Source organism: Thermobia domestica, chromosome 18, assembly GCF_964235325.1.
Source record: "Thermobia domestica chromosome 18, izTheDome1.hap1.1, whole genome shotgun sequence".
Classification (NCBI taxonomy): Eukaryota; Metazoa; Arthropoda; class Insecta; order Zygentoma; family Lepismatidae; genus Thermobia; species Thermobia domestica.
In genome coordinates, this window is record NC_137471.1 from 29,118,715 (window position 1) to 29,140,784 (window position 22,070).

At 35.3% G+C, this 22,070-nt stretch overlaps 1 protein-coding gene across 1 annotated transcript in view; it reads left to right on the forward strand.

Moving 5' to 3' along the window:
* Positions 1 to 22,070, forward strand: part of LOC145675726 (uncharacterized) — a 1,359,799-nt gene that overhangs the window by 338,774 nt on the left and 998,955 nt on the right. Inside the window, exon 2 of the mRNA XM_081746346.1 lies at positions 4,084 to 4,151. The gene's annotated coding sequence lies outside the window, so the exon portion shown is untranslated. The remainder of the gene's footprint in view (positions 1 to 4,083; positions 4,152 to 22,070) is intronic.

A 22,070-nucleotide genomic window follows, 5' to 3' on the forward strand; every position in this document is an offset into this window, starting at 1 on the left:
TTGTTAACTATATAAAGGTAACCAAGAAAGTTCTATCGCTTTTTCACCCATCACCTGCGAACATCGATAAGTCACTTAAGACGTACCTGCAAGATCATAAATAGCATCCCCGATCACCATCGACGACCTTCTGTCAACATTCTGCAAGACCATGGATTCAATCGCGGTGGAACTTGGTGAACCATGAAGCGAAGAAGGTATCAAGTGCATTTTGCACCTCTACTAGGATTTGGACTGGTGTCCTCTAAGGTTATTGTCCAAGGAATGGAACAGGTGATAATCGGACGGTGCAATGTTCGGGGAGTATGGTGGATGCAAGAGTATTTCCCGTTCAAAGTTACAATGGTGTCCCGGGTCATCCTAGCTACGTGGGTCATAGCGTTGCTGCTGAACAGGAGGACCTTTTTGCGATTCAGAACCAGAAGTGCTGGCACCAGAGTTTTGAGTTTTCTTGGACACGGCTGAACTGCTGACAGTACAAAGTTGCATTGATGCTATGACCATTTCCCGATGCACGATTTCGCGAGCAGTCCACCAAACACACAGGAGGACCTTGCTCTGGTGTAGTGCCGGTTCTGCCTATTTTGGAACCGGTTTATGGGATGCTAGCCAATGATGGCGACACTGTGGAGCTTGGTACAGGACCAACTTCTCATCATATGTCAACATCCTGTCCAGAAATGGCTCCTCCCTCAGACGAGACAGCAAAGAAACTCAGGTGTCTGGTTGGTTGCCTTCTGGCCCGGAGTCAATTCATGTGGGACCCATCGACCCAAGTTGCAGTGCTTCTCAAGTTGATGGAGGTGCTGTCGAATGTTTTTTCCACTCACATTGAATTGTAGTCCCAGTTCCTCACATATCTGGCCACTGTTCGCCTCGATTGCTGCCTGAAGATCTTAATTTTGTACATGTGTTGGTATTTCGACACGTGGTGCGTTTTTGAGTGTTTCGTCACGTCCTTAAACTTGTTAAACCACCGCTGCACTGTCCGCATTGTCACGATACCCACCCCAAAGGCCTGGCATATCATCCGAGTCGCTGTAGCGGCGTTTGATCCCAGTTTGAAGTCGTATAGCATACACACACTTATGACTCGGTTGAGGTCCCATGTTCACTCTGTCCTTCACGGTGTAACTAAGCTGCCACAACCAGGTAGTATGTTGGATATACCCACACCAACAACTGACCTTTGCTTTATCTCCATTCACATTCAACTCACGGTCTGTGCGCCGATGGAACATAGACCTGCACAAAAAGCGACAGAACTTTTTTGGTTATCTTTATAAATGCGATCTGGCCTTTTCAGAGTGGTACACGGCATGCTTTCTGTTGACTAATTCAATCGAATCCCAGTTCAATTCGTTTCCTTTGAGTAAATGCACAATTCAATCCGACAAATTTTGGTAGATATACACTTCACCGTTTGGATAAATATTTCGTATTCCTACCCACGTATACCTTCGTTCAGTGTTACTCTTAAGGTCAGTGTACAGTGGATTATAAATATATTAGGTGGATATACAACGTATACTACACCCTATTACTTCTGTGTGTTGTAGCATATTGTTGTAATTACTTACTTATTTTTAAACGTTGGTAAATGTTTTTCATTATGTTCTTACAATTACTTTATCAATTTATGCTTTTTACGCCACGTATCATGTAACACGAAAACAGTGTTTGAGATCTAAAACTTGTTGCCTACGTTCTCGTATCTTCCGGTCTCGTCTGGAATTTCTCGTATCGTCTCGTCTCACCTGGAATTTCTTGTCTCGTCTCGTCTGGAATTTCTACATTCTCGTCTCGTCTCGTCTGGAATTTTAACACATACATCTCGTATCGACTCTCTCTTGTTTTTGAGACGAGAATCGAGATGAGACGACAGATTTCTCATTTCTGGGACAACACGAACCATTAGCTTCCGTCAGCTCGGTTTATACTTGTATTAAATTTTATTATCTGGTAAGATGTCTGCGTACCATTGATGCAAAAGACATTCATCCTGTGTTGGCCAATCATGGTAGCTGAAAAACACCATTTTTATGTTAACTAGAACAGAGGTAAAAGTGAGTTGGAACGCGGGAGCATTTTCGCCGATCCCAAGATGTTCATCCAAAACATGGCTGAAGTAGCATTCTTATTGGCCACGTATCGATGACGTCACCTACTATTACTATTACTACTACTACTACTACTACTACTTTTGCTATGGATCTATATAGTACAAGGGCAAACTTATTTTAATGAAAGAAGTTTAATGGAAATTTTAAAAAATAATCGTTAAATCACTCTGGATCTTTAGAGTAAAAGGGCAATCTTATTTTAATGAAAATTTTAAAAAATAATCGTTAAATCACTTTCTGAATATTATTTTAACAAAAGAATTGTTATAAAAAATTTAAAAATAATAAAAAAAAATCCTTAGGCAGCAGGCAGGGTTTGAACCCACGCCAAAACAGTTTTTCTTACTAGCATGTTGCGCTAGCTCATTCAGCCACGAGGGCCGATAGCAGCTGATGTTTACTTTGTGCTATATCTATGTCATGACTCGTGATGTCTTATCTGTATCGGACAATCAGTTCACAGGATATCTGAAGCTCTTGGGATCCGCGAAAATGCAACCTGGGAGGGATGTCGTCCTCCCACCTCCAAAAAATATGTTCGGCGTACCACCAGTTCCTAAAAAATTACAATGGGCAACGATATTCAGGGGGACGGCGTGATGTAATGTTGCTACTTAACGTCTCCCTACCTTTTCAGATCCACTTTTATCCCTGATCTAGAAGACATATGTATTGAGAGAAGTGCAAGAAAAATTATTTGACGCGTCAGCAGTGTTAAAAGATGCGTTTAAATCTCTTTGGTACTGTATTAGTAATCCGTGTGGCAAATTTGTTTATCAACTGTAATTTGTCCATGAAAGAATATGTACAAATAAAATTTATCACTTATGAAGAATAGTCTACAAAATCCTTCAGACAATGGCTCAGTAAAGCATCATATCATCAATCATTAAATGGTTTATCATTAATTGCAGGCAGTGGTGCATTTATGGGCGCTTCCGGGCTTAAGTCCCACAAAATTGCATTTACTATATTAAAGTAAAAGAAATATCTTGCAGAATTTTCACAATCCCAGGAACAAAGTTAGCGAAACCCCCCGAAACAAAATTTTAAATACGCCACTGATTGCAGGAATAAACAGAAATTAAGGCTCAAGGTGAATAACGTATTTAAGTAGATAAGAATGTTGAGAGTGACTATGAATACTATTGAGGAATGTGTTTGAATAAAAAAAAAAATGAACGTAATAGAGATGGAATAGGTCACGAGTTTCGTGGTTCGGAACCCGAAGACATTCTTGTCATGTCCATCCCACGATTATACCTTTAAGGATAAGGGAGACAAATAATTAAAGCAAGTGAATGAATGATGATGGAAGAATCGGCGGAATGAGAATGTGGGAGGAAAGGGAATACCCGAGAAAGAACACAGACACGATCTTGTCCACCACAAACTTGTTTGGCCGAGGATTGAAGTAGAGACCCCAAACACCAGAGGTTAGCGCTCTATCACTGAGTCACCGTGCCCCATTTCTTTGATTTATCACAAATATTGTATAAAATACGTGGAACCACCTTTTTTATGTAGAATCAGAAACACTCACCAGGAATCAAATCAAGTTCTTTTTTCCGTTAAGGTCGGTTTAAAGCTATGAATTAGTATCATCAGAAATAGTACAATTTTTCACTCGCAGGGGGCGCATTTTTCAGTTTTTACGAAGCTCACGAAAATAGATGGCAGTGTTCTCGTACACAAGTTGGAAGACGGGACAAGATCTTTCAGTTAGAAGTTTATCTTCCTTTCTTTCTTCCTCGCAACGGATGGACCAGAAATCAGACACATTAGCAATTTACGCATGATGTACCGAGCTTCTTCTATACTTATTTGTACTGCGTTAAAAAAAAAAAAAATATTCAATCACTGGAAACATAAAATAATTTTGAAAAGTAATTTTACTTGACTTTATTTTATTTCTTTGTAAAACATTTGTTCTTAACATTTTTTTTTTATTTCCTTTCAGGATTTGTTCGTAATCATAGAAGTACTATGCTGGCGTTCACAAACATATTTATGCTAATAACGAACCAGGTGAGTACATTAATTATTACCAATTTGTAAACTTGTCTTATCAGTATAACTAACTAACTAACCGTATAGCTTATGGAATCCGGAGGTTCAATGCCACGTACACTAAAGCTCTCCATTGACTTCTATCCTTAGCCAACTAGATCTAGTTTCTAGTTTGTATTCCTATTTCTGCGAGATCCAACTTAATACACCCATCTGCGCCTAGGTCATCCTAATGGTCGTTTTCCGATTGGACTTCCAGTTAAGATTTTGAAAGCGTTCCTACTTTCTTCCATCCTGGCTACATGACCTGCCCACCTGAACCTACTAGACTTAATGACGCTAACAATGTTTGGTAAACCGTATAAATTATGTAGTTTCTCTTATCAGTATAGTGTTTTTAATTAAGTTTATTTTTCTGTTTGTCTGTTTGAGTCAAATCTTGCAACATAAATTCCACATGTATTTTCATATCAACTAGGGCACTGATTTTTTAAAAAAAAAAAAAAAAAAATTAGATTCATAAACCCAATAACAGTATAGTATTTTGGTGTAATTTGTGCGCTATCTTATCTTGTTACTGTAAAATTAATTGAAGTTATTACAAATGTATTTAGTTTACAAATACGCAAATAGACAACATCAGGTAATTAAATATTACTTCATTATAGATGTCGTAATGATTCACTTCTGGTTCAAGACATTTACATGGAGTCTTTAACAGAAAAAGTAGGACTTTACATGTAAAGTCACGCAAGAGCGGATCCAGGGGGAAGCGATCGGGGCGATCGCACCCCCAGAAGAAGAAACTTTCTTATTTTTTATATATAAATAAAACCAACCCCAAAGTTTGGAGCCCTTAAAAGTAGCAGTATGACAACCCACCGCCCCTCCTCAGAAGTCGGTCCTGGATCCGCCCCTGAAGTTACGCATGGAAATCATAAAGTATTTTTTTCAAGTTAAGGAAGTCAGGAGTAAAAAAAAAACTGTATTAGACTATATTAAATAAAAACTTTTAAGAAAGTAAATAAATCATTCAATTTAACGTCCCACGATTATGCCCTTTAGTCTAAGGGAGATGTATAATTAAGGCAAGTGAATGATGTTGGAAGAATTAGTGGAATGAGAATGTGGGAGGAAAGGAGTACCCCGAGAGAACCCACTAACACAGTATTGTCCACCACAAACTTATTTGTCCTGGGATCGAACCAGAAATGTCACGCACAAGAGGTAAGCGCTCTACCACTGAGTTTTTGTGTCCCTCGAAAGTAAGTACCGGTAACATCCGCGTGAAAGTTTGTTAAACCAAGTATAGTACCATTTCTTCATTATTGTACTTCACAAAATAATAATAATAATATTATTATTATAATAATAATTTAGTGCATTTCATAAAAGCATCATTTTTTAAGGTTATTCTTACAAGTAGTATGTGTGTTAAGGGTATGTTTGTCACTGTTATTAAAAGAGATAACGATCTCCTGGTAAGCAGGGTATTTTGCTGTTTGCCCTACATAACCTACTTACTTTGCTACTTATTCTTCATAACCTACTTACTTTACTACTTACTCTGCATAACCTACTTACTTTGCTACTTAATCTTCATAACCTACTTACTTTGCTACTTACCTTACATAATCTACTTAGTTTGTTACTTATCCACATAACCTGCTTACTTTGATTGAGTTGAGTTGATTTTGAGTTTAACGTTCCCGTTCAGCAGCGAGGCTATATTCTATGAGACGTGGACCTACTGATTAACTTGGAATCCGAAACACATGAGCTCCCACCGGAAATCGAATCACGTTCTCCCAATCCAAAGATGCGTACGCTAACCCACGAAGGAGCTCTTACCTGCTTACTTTGCTACTTTTCTTTTATCACCTACTTTGCTACGTATCTCACATATCTACATATTTTGCTACTAATCTCAAATAATCTACATACTTTGCTACTTACCCTACATAACCTATTTACTTTGGTACTCATCCTACATAACCTGCTTACTTTGCTAATTATCCTATATAACCTACTTACTTTGCAACTTACCCTACCTAACCTACTTACTTTGCTACTTATCCTACATAACCTGCTTACTGTGCTACTTTTCTTATATAACCTACTTACTTCGCCATTAATCTCACAAAATCTACATATTTTGCTACCTATCTCAAATAACCTTCATACTTTGCTACTTACCCTACCTAACCTGCTTACTTTGCTACTTACCCTACCTAACCTGCTTACTTTGCTACTTACCCTACATAACCTACTTACTTTTCTACTTATTCTACTTAACCTACTTACTTTGCTACTTATCCTACAGTTTCTTCCAGCAAAAAAAAAAAAATGTCATTGAAGTGGCCGACATGCTTTTAGGCACCATAAAAGTTTTATTTTCTTCGATATTCTCAAAAATTACACACGCGACCTTACCCTAAGCACTGGCGGTCCACGGGAAGGGCGGTGGTTGTGATCCCAGCTCCTACCCCGAAAGGCTACTGTTTTATATGTGCACATGTATAAAATATTGCACTACTTTATTCTGATTTGATGTAAAACTTTGTATTTCAAACATACATTTATCATCCAGGAGGCCAGCAAAACCGCCCAAACGACAGTTCTAGATGTGCTGCTGATCCTAAGCATGCTATTTTGCTCAATTTGATGCCACGTATCGTTTGGTACATATTTTAGTTCATCTGTGGACAATCAGTTTAAGAAAAACAGAAATTGAATATTTAAGATTTGATGACTATTTTTCGACTGCACCCATTAACCATCCTAAGTTTAGAAGTTATTTTCTCTTATTTTCTTCGAAAAACTGCGCATGACCCTTTCTCACTCATGTATATCATTTTTGTTCAACTCAATAATACCTATTAATTGATTCATATTTAGCTCATCTTTGAACTGTTTTTCGAAACGCAAACAATATTGTAGACATTAAAGTTATTTTTTTAAATTCTCATTTCTAAAATCATAAAATCGCTTCAGCTTTTTTTTAAAAAAAGTAAACTGAATAAGGTACTTATCCTACGTAATCCATTTTTGTAATCATTCAAGGGATTTTTAATCACAGTTCTGGGATATTGGGATGCCCGTTATGTCTATGGAAATTGCTGGGCTTATGTGAGATAATCACAGAATGACTTTTGGACACCCAAGTGAGATAATCACAGAATGACTTTTGGACGTTCAAGTGAGTTAATCCAGAATGACTTTTGGACATCCAAATGAGTTAATCACAGGATGGTTTTTGGACATTCAAGTGAGATAATCACAGAATGACTTTTCGACATCCAAGTGAGAATCACAGAATGAATTTTGGACATCCTAGTGGGTTAATCACAGGATGTTTTTTGGACATTCAAGTGAGATAATCACAGAATGACTTTCGGACATACAACTGGGTTAATCACATGATGGTTTTTGGACATCCAAGTGAGATAATCGCAGAATGATTTTTGGATATCCAAGTAAGTTGATCACAGGATGTCTTTTGGGCATCCAAGTGAGATAATCACAGGATGACTTTTTGACATGCAAGTGAGATAATCAAAAGATGACTTTTTAACATCCAAGTGTTTATTAGTCTTTTCTTAACGATGATAGAAGACTTCTAAGAGTAAATCGTATAGTCCTATTATAAGTGACGCATACACATTACTTGTAAAACTAAAAGCCCACGTAATTAATTGTTTGATGGAGGTTTAGGATGTCAACATCGAGCTTGCATTAAAAGTTCCATCAAATGCTGGAGATATTTCAATTACCTTAAAAGAAATAAGTGATTCTAGCTTACAAGTCTTTACTGTACTCAGTTTTTCTTCCCTTTTTCCAAATTCTTCATATATTTCCAGTATTCTTTTTACCATGACAGATCAATACATCGTTAAGAAAAATCTATTCTACAAAGAGATACATAAATAAATTGTTCCAACTCGCCATGTGTATCGCAAACAATAAGCAAACACAAGACCAGTTTAACGTACAATATTGCTGTATATACCCGTCTATTTGCATGTTATGCAAATCTTCCCAAGGTCTTGCTGCAATGTACCAAGTAACCTTTCAAGGGTTATTACTACTGACAATAAATAACGCAATAGAATTCAGTCTGGTAGTTCTCCGTACATTTTACTGCTACTTATGTAATAAGTATTCAACATCTGGTTATTAATAACGATCATAAACTATGTATTTTTATATATATTCATATTAGTAGCTATAGTAGTAGTAGTAGTAGTAGTAGTAGTAGTAGTAGTAAGAATACCATTGACATGGTTGCGTCGTACGAGATATTATAATCGGGACATTAACTCGCCGACAGCTCCGCGAAATGATGGCGCATCTTGTAGAAAAGAAACACCCTTCCCTCCTCGTTCCAAAAAAAAAGAAAAAAGTAAAAAAATCCTGGTCATAAAATGCATGTTTTTATTGCTTAGTAGCCAGTCATGTTTTAGCCAATAGTGAGTGAAGGCTTGACAGGATGGGGGCGGGTTATGGTCTATATGTGCGTGGTTAGGGGGGAGGAGGAAAGGGAGAAGAAGATGGGTTCAAAACAACTTTTACGACTGTCTGCTTCTAAAGTTCTCTCCTCTTAGCATGAATGCAATTGCATATGAAGGATAATGCCCCGATGCTTTCACTGCAATTGAGACGACGCTATTGAAAGCAAGTTACTTTTTTTTTTTTTTTTTTTTACCGTATGCTACACGCTAGAAAGACCTTACAAGTGTAATTATGGTGAATCTCCTCCTACCATCATACATACTATTTATAATGATTATAATCAAGCATATATGTAACCAGGGTACGTTTTACGTACGTCTAAGTACTATAAACGCTTCCATAGTAAGTACACACATCGTGGACTTGTACGCAAGCATACAAACAATATATTTTATAGCTTTTACTAGTATCCATGAGCAGTGTTCTTGGAAGACGGTGATAAACCGCTGTTACTCGTTTAACGCTACGTGATCAAGAACCATTCGTTGTTCATTCGGTTCATGTAGCCTCTTTAGTTCAATTAATGGTGGATGCATGAACCCAAAGTCTAGGTAGCTGTGGTAGGGAAAGGAATTATGTTCTAAGGAATCTCACAGAAGAAATGTCTGGGAAAATAGATAAGATAGATATAATGAAGAAGAGAAAGGGAGAAAAGGCGGACAGAAGGACTTCAACAGAACGCTGAACTTGGACTTAAGCGGCATCAGAAGTGTCACTATTCATCTCAGCTACTCCGAAAACTATGTATTCGACAATAATATAGGCCATTTTCGCTTTCTTTAATATGACTCCTCCAACCTCCCCGGTAGTAGCCTACCTCTACTTACGTCTAACCCATACAGTATTGTTTTCTAGATTGAGAAAAAGTGATACGTGTATAGTGTGTTCACTCAATAGGAATGCAGTTCGGCACAATACTATGCCCTCTCAGGCTTCCATATTTTGCTAATCACTAGGGCAACCCAAAAGCATATAAAGCATAACAGCAATTTACACATATGGTTGGTACCTTGAACATGATTGTTGTAGTCTAAGGGTCCAGAAGAAACTAACTTTAAAAGCATAATAAAGCATAATTTTAGAGAATAAAGCATAAAGCATAATTTAAAATATATAGCACAATTCTTGGAAAATTCTATTAGAACAATTCTTGGAAAATCACGTGTAATTGCAAGTTTAACATACTGTATTAATATTTTTTAAAAAGTATTATTTGCAACGCAAAATCTTTGAAAACATAACAATGCAACAATAAAAAGCTTTTTTTTTTTTTGGTAAACTTTTCGGTGTAATCCTTTGAAGTGGAGAACTCACTCCAATATGCACTTCTAAAGGGCACACAAGTGATAAAAAGAACTGACTCAAGTAAAGCACATCTCTTTACAGTGCATTAAGTAGAAAGTTCATTAAATATGAAAGAAACTGCTTGCATGAAATATTAATAAATAGATCAAGATATTTAGAATATTTAATGTAAAATGAATATTATGCATTATACAGGATTAATGTAAAACAATGATTGAAATTAACAATAAAGCATAATAAAACATAATTTGGAAAAATGAAACATAATTAAACAAAAATAAATAAATAAATAAATAAAAATAAAGTATAGTGTGGGTTGCTCTACTAATCGCTAACTGAAAGGACAGCGTTTGGAACTTGACAACTAAGACTCCACGTGGATTTGACAACCAGCTGTCAGTTTGTTGGAAATGACGGTTCTGATTGGCTATTTCGTTATCGAGGGAGTTTTTCACAAGGCTCCAAGGACGATGAATTATTTATGGCACGTGCCACCATGTGTAGAAGGCAGAATTCTTTACATACGCACTGTACTTGAATTAGTCCCAGAAGCGACAGTCCTATTAGCGACAGGAACTGTTATCTGTCCTATGAGCGACCGATTCATTTACATTGAGATGATGGAAGATGATATGATTCCATCTCGTTAGATATGTTTGCCTCTGGCGTTATTAGCGCCCGAACAACCTTGGTATGAAATATGTACGTGCCAGTGATACTGTTCGTCAAATATATTTTTCCTCTACAGTGAGTGCAAATAAAACTTATTTTAATTTTGAGTTAGATTTGTCATAAAACATATCAAATAACGAGACAACAGGGATATTTCCATGAAAAGTGTATTCCTATGTAATTATTGAAAATCCAGTTGTAATATCCCCTTTCTTCAAAAGCTCTGTTTTCTGTACTTAATTTGATTCAAATCTAATTAGTCACTAAGCACAGTAATATATTTTATTTTAAAAAACTTAAACGTGTAACAGTTTCGCCAACTATCTACTTTTTAGACTTCCTAAGACACTGTGAATAAAATGAAAAAAAAAATGTCAATGATAAAAGACGGCTTTTGAGATTCCTTACATCTGATTGGCTATTCTCAACCAATCCCACCAATTACAATGCAGTTCACTCTAAACAATCCAAAAGGTAAACAAACTCTTTAAACTACCTTCTCCCCATATTGTAAGCTACTAAAACTAAACTAATTGCTTTGTCTTCCTCCCTTGTTTTGACTTATACATAAAAGCTTGTCGTATAGCAATCTGAAATAAGTCCTTATAACTAGACGAACTGTTAAGTCCTGCGAGAGATTTGTAACTTGTGTAATAATTTCTTCGAATACACCGTATTTTCAGATTTCTTTGATATCCTCAAGTCGTGAACACTCTTTGCATGGGCGCCCGATGGGAAGGCAGAGATCGCCTCCCTGGCTCACGAAAATGTATATGTAATATAGAAAACCACGTATATTAAATACCAGATATACCAGACGTGATACAGCAACCATGAAGATGCCCCTCCCTAGAAAATTTTCTTCTGGCGCCCCTATCTCTTTCTGATTTCTTTCTTATGCCATAAACATATTCAATCTAAACTTATACTCCGCATCATTTTAACATGAAATTTTTAATTATATTAGAATTATAGACAAAGGCGGAGCTACTCTAAATATTTAGTTAGTTTTCCCCTTGGTATAGTCAGTGTATTCATAGAAATTAATTCAAAAATATAATATTAGGAGAAACGTATAAAATATTTTTAATGTAATGAGAGAAGTCTCACGTATTAAATTCAGGTAGAGCGAAATTTTTCATAGTACATTTTGTTAGGTTCTAAATCACATTAGCATGAAACAAGTTAAAGAAGAGAGAACTTTATGTTCTTCCATTATCTTAGTATGAACGAATCGGTGACTCATAGCGCAGTTAACAGATCGAATCGGTCGCTCATAGAACAGTTAACAGTTCCTGTCGCTAATAGGACTGTCGCAAGTGTGAGGACACCCTGTACTTCGGTTGAAGAAACAAACCGTACCAAGTTTGGTTGAAATTGCTCCAGGTTTTTCACAGTTACACTGAAACATACACATACATACATACCGGTAGCCTAGGTTATTCAAAATTTCTATGTATTTATGTGAACAAAATTTTTGAAGGCGGTTTTAAAATCTTTAGTAGCTAATTTATTCAATGTGAACGAAATGTTTTAAGGACATTCTACGATCTAGTTCAAATATTTAATTGAATATAAGCAAAAAAATTCATAAGTCTCCTTATTTAACACCTTTTTTTAATGGAATTTGCAAAATATTTCAACGCCATTCAAGAAGTTTGTTTGATTATTTTATCTTATTATTTAAAATAATTTAGGAGTCTTGTTCAATAATTTTATCGCATTTATAGGAAATGGTTCAGGGTAATTCAAAAGACTTTTCAATAATTTATTTAATGTGTACGAAGCATTTTTGGAAGATCATTCAAGAATTTCGTTCAGTATTTTATTGAATGTGTACAAAATGTTTGAAAGTAATTCAAGAGTTCATTGTGTTCAATATTGAGAAATGTTTCAATATCATTCAAAAAATTTCCTTAAAGTTGGTGTAAAGGGACAAGTTTTGCCAATAGATGTCACTACAGTCTTCGTATCTCTCCCATGTATTTTTTTACCTTTCACGAAAATTTACAATTTCTCTTACAAATTTCAACCTAGAGACTTCAAATTTTTGGATAAGGAACTTCATAATCTATCGAAGGCAACAATCCGTGTCGATTTCTTACTTATAAGTGTCTTCATTGTTGAAACAGTTATATTGTTAAAGGTTTGGATATTCCTTTCAACAAACAAGCCATTTCAACAATAAAGAAAATTCTAAATTAAAACATCGGCACAGATTGTTATCTTCGATAGGTTATGAAGTTCCCTCTCCAAAAATTTGAAGTCTCTAGGTTGAAATTTCTAAGAGAATTCGTGAATTTTTGTCAAAGGTAAAAAATACATGAGAGATATACGAAGACTGTAGTGACATCTATCGGCAAAACTTGCCCCTTTAAACTGACCTTAATGATTTATTTTACACAAGATGATTTAAGATAATTTAGAAATTGTGTTTAACAATTTTACTGATTTTGTTGAAATTTTCTCAAGGTTAGTTAAGTATTTTATGTAATAAATTTATTATGTATAGTACTGTATGTTCGAAGTACTTCAAGACAATCAATAGTCTTTTTTAAATAAATTTATTAAACGTGTAATGATGTTTCAAGTCTATTGAGGAGACTTAATTATAGAATATTTTAAGATCATATAAGAAACATGATCCGTAATTTTAAATATCCATATGTTTCAAGAAAATTCAAGGGTTTGTTCGATGTTTTTATTTGAAGATGTAAGCTAAGTATTTCATGAATATTCCAGCCTAGTTCAGTCATGTTCAAGTTAGAACGAGTACTTTAATAATATCTTTGATACTCTTGTTCAGGTTGTTTTGTATCATGTGGAGACAGCCTTGTACTTCAGAAATCTTAACAATGACAAATACTTGTGAAGGAATCGTGAATATCGCACGGTATACCATACTGAACATATACTCTGTTAGAAAATTGGATTATAAACAGTGGTGTACGAAGAGTTTTATCAAGGGGGATTCAAGCACTATAAGAAAATGAAAATGAAATCTTTAAATTTTACGTCCCACGCTTATGCCGGTTACGCTAAAAGAAATGGTGATAATGAGAGATAAGTGAAATGGTGGAATGAAGAAAGTGGGAGGAAACTGGAGAACCCCGAGAAAATCCATGAGCACGGTGTTTGTTCACCACAAAGTCCACACGGCGCGAGCTGGGATCGAACCAGAGACCCCAAACACCGGAGGTGAACGCTCTACCACTGAGCCACCGCCCCCCCTTCAAGCACTTAATTTAATATTCTTTCAAGAGAAGCATTATACGTTGCTTTTCCCACGAGTAATGTCTTACTCAAGGGGGGGGGGGTAAAAACGAAACATCTCTTACATACGCCACTGATTAATTTTTCCACCAATCATTAAAGAAACATTTTTCAACATTATTATAAAAGAACGGAATCGATTCTCATCACTATGATTCTTTGTCATTTGGAACAGTTTCAAATCACCGGAACACATAAACAATATATGTGATTGCTTGTTGTGGTTGCAAGTGCATATTAAAACGTCCGACCAATTTTATTGGCGGAGAAAGCGCGGGAACGCAAAAGTGGGATGGGTTTTCCAAACGAAAACGCGTAGTAGAAACAGAGGGAGTACCAAGAAAAGGAGAGAAGGAAGGACCGTCGCGCTTAAACACATTACGAAAATCAATGGAACCGGAACGACATAAAACCCGCAATGCATGACGGTATTCGTTGCAATCGTAAAACGATGACTGAACAATAAAAAGTAAAAAAGATTAGTAGTGGGTTGAAAGCGCGCGAAATGTAGGCTTTTCAGGATTGCTAACTATTTTGTGTTAATTTCTCTAAAAAAAATATTAAAACAAATCGTTAGCAAAATAAATAAATAAATAACAATTTCTGTGCTATTCACAAACACGTAAACAAAACAAATTTGTTAAATAATATTGATAACATTTATTTTATTTGACTGTTTGCTAAACTTTTAGTGTAATTAAAATTTATTTTCACACAGAGTGATTAAAAAAATTGGAAATTTTGAAAATTAAATGATTTCATTAACTTTTTAAATCTCATTTAATAGTAAAAATAATACCATTTTAGAATACACAAAAAGAAACCACAAGCTTACAAATTATAGGATCTGGGGGCCATTGAATGTTACCATTCTTCGAAATTACACGTTCTCCAAACAATTGGCGTGCAGCAGCGATCGATAGTCGTGCTGTATAGGACGTTGATCCATCTTGTTACAACCAGGCTCTGTCAATAATCGGTGGAAATCTCTGTAGTTGTTGCAGAGTTTCGTGTTTCAAGCATGGCGGTGTAACGATTCGATTTGACTGTAATCGCATGGTCGTTCTCGTCCTCAAAACAATAAGGGCCCATCACACAGTACACATACAATAGCACATAACATAGTAACTTTATTGCTGTGCAATGAAGGTTGGTGTAGCTCCATAGGATTGTCTTGTGCCCGTGGCGTCCTAAATTAAAATGGCGGCGGAATTCTCTACGTGCCCCCTCGAAACCTGTCATTGTTCTTGTAAAACGCTTTGATCGCGAAAGCACGTTGCGCACCACTCCAAGCATTCGTAATAACTAAATGGCAGGATGTTGTTGACAGGCTGGCGTACGTTATTCAGTGTTACCAAACGCCCACTGTTGCCAACACAACTTTCAAAATTTACCGTTTCTTTGAATCATCCTGTACATTCAGAACCGTAATTTCAGGGTTTGCTACTAGGGGAAGGAGTCGGGACAAGTTTTGTACCGATATGAATAGATGTGTGTGTTTTTCATTAGTATATGATATTACTAGTTTTAATAAATTATTGATTACGATATTTAACCCCATATTACAAATTATGTCCTGCTTCTGAAGTTATTAACTTGTAAGAGGGTAATAACTCAAACTCTGCTAAAAAAAGAAAGTGCAAAAGAATCACATGAAAATCACATGTATGGGATATGAACTACATTTATCCTGCAGTGGTAGATAACCCAAATGCCAAAAGTGTAAAGCGTTTTGCATATCCCTCAAAATTATCGCAATAATCCAGCGTTTCCCAACCTTTTTTAACTTGCGGCACACTACGGGTGTTACTCGGATTCTCGCGGCACACTTATAGATATTATTTGTAAATATAAAACACAGTGGTATTTTTCTGTGATTATTGATCTCCTTCTTACAAAGAAGAAAGCTCTATCATTGTTTTTCCCCATGGTAAATCATTATGCTTATTTTACATTTTAATTTAAAAATAGAAAACAATTGCAATGAAATATTGGACTCAGGTTTTTAAAAATATGCTTTCTTTTCAAAAACTGTATCCAACCTTTTACTAAGAAGGAAGATCGCTAAATAACGAACGAACAAACAAATCTCTTTTACTTTTAAAACACAAATGTAGGTAATTTGTCGAAAGGATTGAATGATATTTATAATTTTCAAGTTACGAAATAGTCTGCAATAATAAAGAAGCAATAATGGTCATAACAATGATAACTATTTTTTTTTCAACATTAGAAATGTGCAGAAGAGTAACCTGGTATAAAACTTAAAATTGTAGATTCATAGTAGAGGTTCGTAGTAATGTGAAATACAAATATACATTTTCCCCTACCTTCTGCATTTTGACTGCTATAAAATTAATAATTTTGTTTTGATTCCTCGCGGCACACCAGCGGCCCATTCATGGCACACCAGTGTGCCGCGGCACACCGGTTGGGAAACGCTGAAATAATCTAATAATATATGGATAGTTTGCGTTAAAGTCTCCGTTATCGATGAATCGAGTCCATTAACGAACTCCTCCCAGGTAATGGCTGTAGCTATATATTGTGAGGTAGTGCATCTATAAATAGATGGTTTGCAATAGGGTAATAATATCAAAAATAGATCTATGTATTGTTTGCTATGCTGGAATATCAACGGTCAATTTCAATCTACAATTTTACAATTGTTAAATCATTCTTCTTTTTACCTTCCAAGAATGTATTGGTCACTACCTTACTCAAGCTCAGTTAGAGCTGGAGATTCAAAATAACAGGGTTTTTGAGACGGAGGTTTTCTTCTCATAAAAATGTGGATTTTGGGAGAAAAACTGAAATTTTTAGGTTTTTAAACTATTTTTTAAATGATTTTCTCTTTCAAGTACTAATTTTGTTTCTTTGCAGTGGATTTTACAATTAAGAAAGTTCATTTAAAATATCCAGTACTTGTAAGTGCTCGTATGTTCAGTACCAAGCTGACTGTCTTAAATAGTTCTGAAGCTGGCATTACAGTAGTTTCGTATACATTATGCAACCACCATATCATAAATGTTGCTTGGTTGCCTGGAATTATCTTATCAAGTTCCTGGGAGTTATACTTCTTGATATATATGAGTGTTGCTGGTTGCCTAAATTCAATCTAGCAGGCAAGAAACTAATATCATAAACCAAGAAGCAGACGAAAAACGGTTTTTAGAAAATATAATATCTTGCGAGAACCTTTTTTTAAAAAATGTATTTTAACAGAACTTTTTTGAAAAATGTAATCTTGACAGAACTTTTAAAAGAATATAATACTATGACAGAACTTTTAAAAGAATATATCTTGGCAGAACTTTTTAAAAAATATATCTTAGCAGAACTTTTAAAAGTACATAATGTCTTAGCAGAAGCTTTTTTTTAAATACAATATCTTGGCAGAACTTTAAAAAAATATCTTGGCAGAACATTTTTTGAAAAAAATATAATATCTTGCTTATTACATATTCTATTCTGAAAACATTTTATCCTAAGCTACAGATAATTCAATTTATAAAATTAAAAACTATAAACAGATATTTTGGATACGATGTTGATTCAACATTGTTATTCACAGATTTTTTTTTAATGTTATATCGTTGTAAAAAATTTTGAAATAAGAAATTCGTGAGAAGTATTTTAAACGCTCTCTCTGTCTCGGATTTAAGCGACCTCAATAAATATTATACAGTGGAACATCGGTAACTGAAAGCTGAAGGGAATAGCCAAAAATTCGACTTAACGAGCTTTTCGAATAATCATGGTTCGAATTATCAAGGTGGTCACAACAAAAATTCGAGATGCCGAGGTTCCGCGTTTCTCATTAAGAACTGACTACATAACATCTATAACTCGAAGTTTCATTCGCTCAACCTCTATAACTCGAAGTTTTATTCCATCAACCTCTATAACTCGAAGTTTTATTCCATCAACATCTATAACTCGAAGTTTTATTCCATCAACCTCTATAACTCGAAGTTTTATTCGTTCAACCTCTATAACTTTAAGTTTTATTCGTTCAACCTCTATAAATCGAAGTTTTATTCGTTCAACCTGTGTAACTAGAAGTTTTATTCGTTCAACCTCTGTAACTAGAAGTTTTATTCGTTCAACCTCTGTAACTAGAAGTTTTATTCGTTCAACCTCTGTAACTAGAAGTTTTATTCGTTCAACCTCTGTAACTAGAAGTTTTATTCGTTCAACCTCTATAAATCGAAGTTTTATTCGTTCAACCTCTATAACTCGAAGTTTCATTCGCTCAACCTCTATAACTCGAAGTTTTATTCGTTCAACCTCTATAACTCGAAGTTTTATTCGTTCAACATCTATAACTCAAAGTTTTATTCCATCAACCTCTATAACTCGAAGTTTTATTCGTTCAACCTCTATAACTCGAAGTTTTATTCGTTCAACCTCTATAAATCGAAGTTTTATTCGTTCAACCTCTGTACTAGAAGTTTTTTTCGTTCAACCTCTGTAACTAGAAATTTTATTCGTTCAACCGCTATAACTAGAAGTTTTATTCATTCAACTTCTATAACTAGAAGTTTTATTCGTTCAACCTCTGTAACTAGAAGTTTTATTCGTTAAACCTCTATAAATCGAAGTTTTATTCGTTCAACCTCTATAACTCGAAGTTTTATTCGTTCAACCTCTATAACTCGAAGTTTTATTCGTTCAACCTCTGTAACTAGAAGTTTTATTCGTTAAACCTCTATAAATCGAAGTTTTATTCGTTCAACCTCTATAACTCGAAGTTTCATTCGCTCAACCTCTATAACTCGAAGTTTTATTTGTTCAACCTCTATAACTCGAAGTTTTATTCGTTCAACATATATAACTCGAAGTTTTATTCCATCAACCTCTATAACTCGAAGTTTTATTCGTTCAACCTCTATAACTCGAAGTTTTATTCGTTCAACCTCTATAAATCGAAGTTTTATTCGTTCAACCTCTGTACTAGAAGTTTTTTTCGTTCAACCTCTGTAACTAGAAGTTTTATTCGTTCAACCTCTATAACTAGAAGTTTTATTCATTCAACTTCTATAACTAGAAGTTTTATTCGTTCAACCTCTGTAACTAGAAGTTTTATTCGTTAAACCTCTATAAATCGAAGTTTTATTCATTCAACCTCTATAACTCGAAGTTTTATTCGTTCAACGTCTATAACTCGAAGTTTTATTCGTTCAACCTCTGTAACTAGAAGTTTTATTCGTTCAACCTCTATAAATCGAAGTTTTATTCGTTCAACCTCTGTAACTAGAAGTTTTATTCGTTCAACCTCTGTAACTAGAAGTTTTATTCGTTAAACCTCTATAAATCGAAGTTTTATTCTTTCAACCTCTATAACTCGAAATTTTATTCGTTCAACCTCAAAAAACTAGAAGTTTTATTCGTTAAACCTTTATAAATCGAAGTTTATTCGTTCAACCTCTATAGCTCAAAGTTGTAAAAATTCCTTAAATTAAATAAGATGACTCAGAGCTAGGGATGGTATCTAGACGAGCGAGACGAGACTTTGTAAAGTCTCGGTCTCGTCTCGGTTGATAAATAACAGTCTCCATCTCGGTCTCGGTCTCGAGTACCAAATCTCGGTCTCGTCTCGAAAGTCTCGAAATAAATAGTGTGAAATTCAAATAGTGAAAGTATTATTCTCATACAGTCTGTTGTTTCCGCTTATTTTTTACTTTCATTTTGACTTAGAATTATGGTATAGTGTACCTCTTCATGGCTAATTTGCTAGTGCTAATGCTTTCCATGCGCGTATTCCAGGTTCAATGATCAGTGGGTATATCGCCCTAAACCCTAATAGAACCCATATTTCACTTTCAGCAATAGACTTTGTCTCATATAGCCTCAGAACTGCCTATACAATTAAACTCTATTAAATTAACTCCAGTACTATACAGTAGTTTATTTCCTTCCTTTGAACCAGAATTGTTCAATACCTCCTAACGGATAACGCAACACATAGCAGCACGAATGTATCTATTCGTACCGAAATTGAAACTTTACAGTTTCTCGTTTATTATTCAATACATTCTGCTTTGACTGTCATTTTAAAAACAGAATATAACGTTCATTATCTTAACAAATAGGGTAAATTATTACTACAATATACGTATTTTGTTTGAAATTGTTGAAATGCTTTATTACCGTTTCACATCTCCCTGTTTAATTGACACTTTATAACACGAACGTCCTGAACCTTGTGGTGGGAGCTACTACACTCATCTTTGCTATGTGAGGTCTCGAGTTGGATCACAAAACAAGTTAGATTCAAAGTCCGATGTTTCGCATAGTTCGCGTCTCATTTTAAGTGCATTCTGTTTCTTATACAGGTTCATAAGGTCGTAATGCATTACGTAAGCACATATTTAGTGCCGTAACATATATTAATCTTATTCCTGAGCTCTCAAAGGTGCATGCAATCTTTATTCGAGAAAACTAAGCTTGCGTTCATTACGTTGAAATTTTATATGGATTAAAAATTACTTGCGAAACATGGACATACATATTATATAAGTATATAGGTAATTCGAGTTATCTGTATCTATTTTTTCTCACTCGCCAAAACAAGTGATTCTTAACTTTCTAGTTTTCTTTTGTATTAATTTTCGTAGTTTTGCTGCAACATGATGGATTGAATAGTCAAAAATTTTTTTCGCTCTGTGATTTTTATTAAATTTTGGATCCATTTTTACCCTACCTTACCTAGTAAAAGTTATATATTTAGTCTTAGTTGAGGAACGGTGTTTCGCTTCTGTAAAATTAAGAAATTATGACTAGGTTTAGTTTACCTCCGAGGACCAGATATAATAAAATCATCACCATCATCATAATCAACCATTATCAATCCATTGCTGGATGAATGTCTTTCCAAGTCTTCTCCACAACTACCTAATTTGGGCAATTCTTTTCCAGGTTACTCCTCAGTGGCTCTTGATTTCGTCACACCTTCTTGTATGCGGAGGTTTCCCAGGGTGTTTATGTCTCGTGGTATCCAGTCTAGAATTGTTTTCGTCCGTCGATTATAATTTCTTCTTGCAATACGTCCAGCACACTTTCCAGCTCATATTAAATTATTTCATTAGCACCATCAGTATTCATTTCTATTGTATTTGGGCTACAAATAGTTCGAATTCGCTACTTTCGGAGTACAGACACGCTACTTTTTAATCTTCGGATCTGGTAACACTGACGGAATTATTTAAATCAACACAATGTGAACACCCCCATTTGATCTAGCGGCTAGCACTCTTGATTTCGGTTCGCGTGGTCCCGAGTTCCATTTCCGGTAGAGGTAAAGTTGAACGACCGAAGTGGTTCGGATTCCACTATAATCATTAACTCCACGCCTCCTTTAGCCGCCCTAGCATATCTGTGGGACGTTAAACTAAAACAAAACAAAAGTGAACACTGTGTATTACTAACTGTAAGTCCTTGAATTAGGGATGGTATCGAGACGAGACGAGACGAGACTTTGTACAGTCTCGGCCTCGTCTCGGTTGATAAATAACGGTCTCGGTCTCGGTCTCGTCTCGAGTAAAAAATCACCGTCTCGGTCTCGGTCTCGTCTCGGTCAATAGATGTTTGTCTCGATCTCGGTCTCGGTCTCGAGTACCAAACCTCGGTCTCGTCTCGAAAGTCTCGAAATAAATAGTGTGAAATTAAAATAGTGAAAGTATTATTCTCGTACAGTCTGTTGTTTCCGCTTATTTTTTCCTCTCATTTTGACTTAGAATTATGGTATGGTGTACCTCTTCATAGCTAATTTGCTAGTGCTAATGCTTTCCATGCGCGTATTCCAGGTTCAATAATCAGTGGGTATATCACCCTAAACAATAATAGAACCCATATTTCACTTTCAGCAATAGACTTTGTCTCATATAGCCTCAGAACTGCCTATACAATTTAACTCTATTAAATTAACTCCAGTATTATACAGTAGTTTATTTCCTTCCTTTGAACCAGAATTGTTCAATATCTCCTAACGGATAACGCAACACACAGCAGCACGAATGTATCTAATCGTACCGAAGTTGAAACTTTACCATTTCTCGTTTATTATTCAATACATTCTGCTTTGACTGTCATTCTAAAAACAGAATATAACGTTCATTATCTTAACAAATAGGGTAAATTCTTACTACAACATATGTATTTTGTTTGAAATTG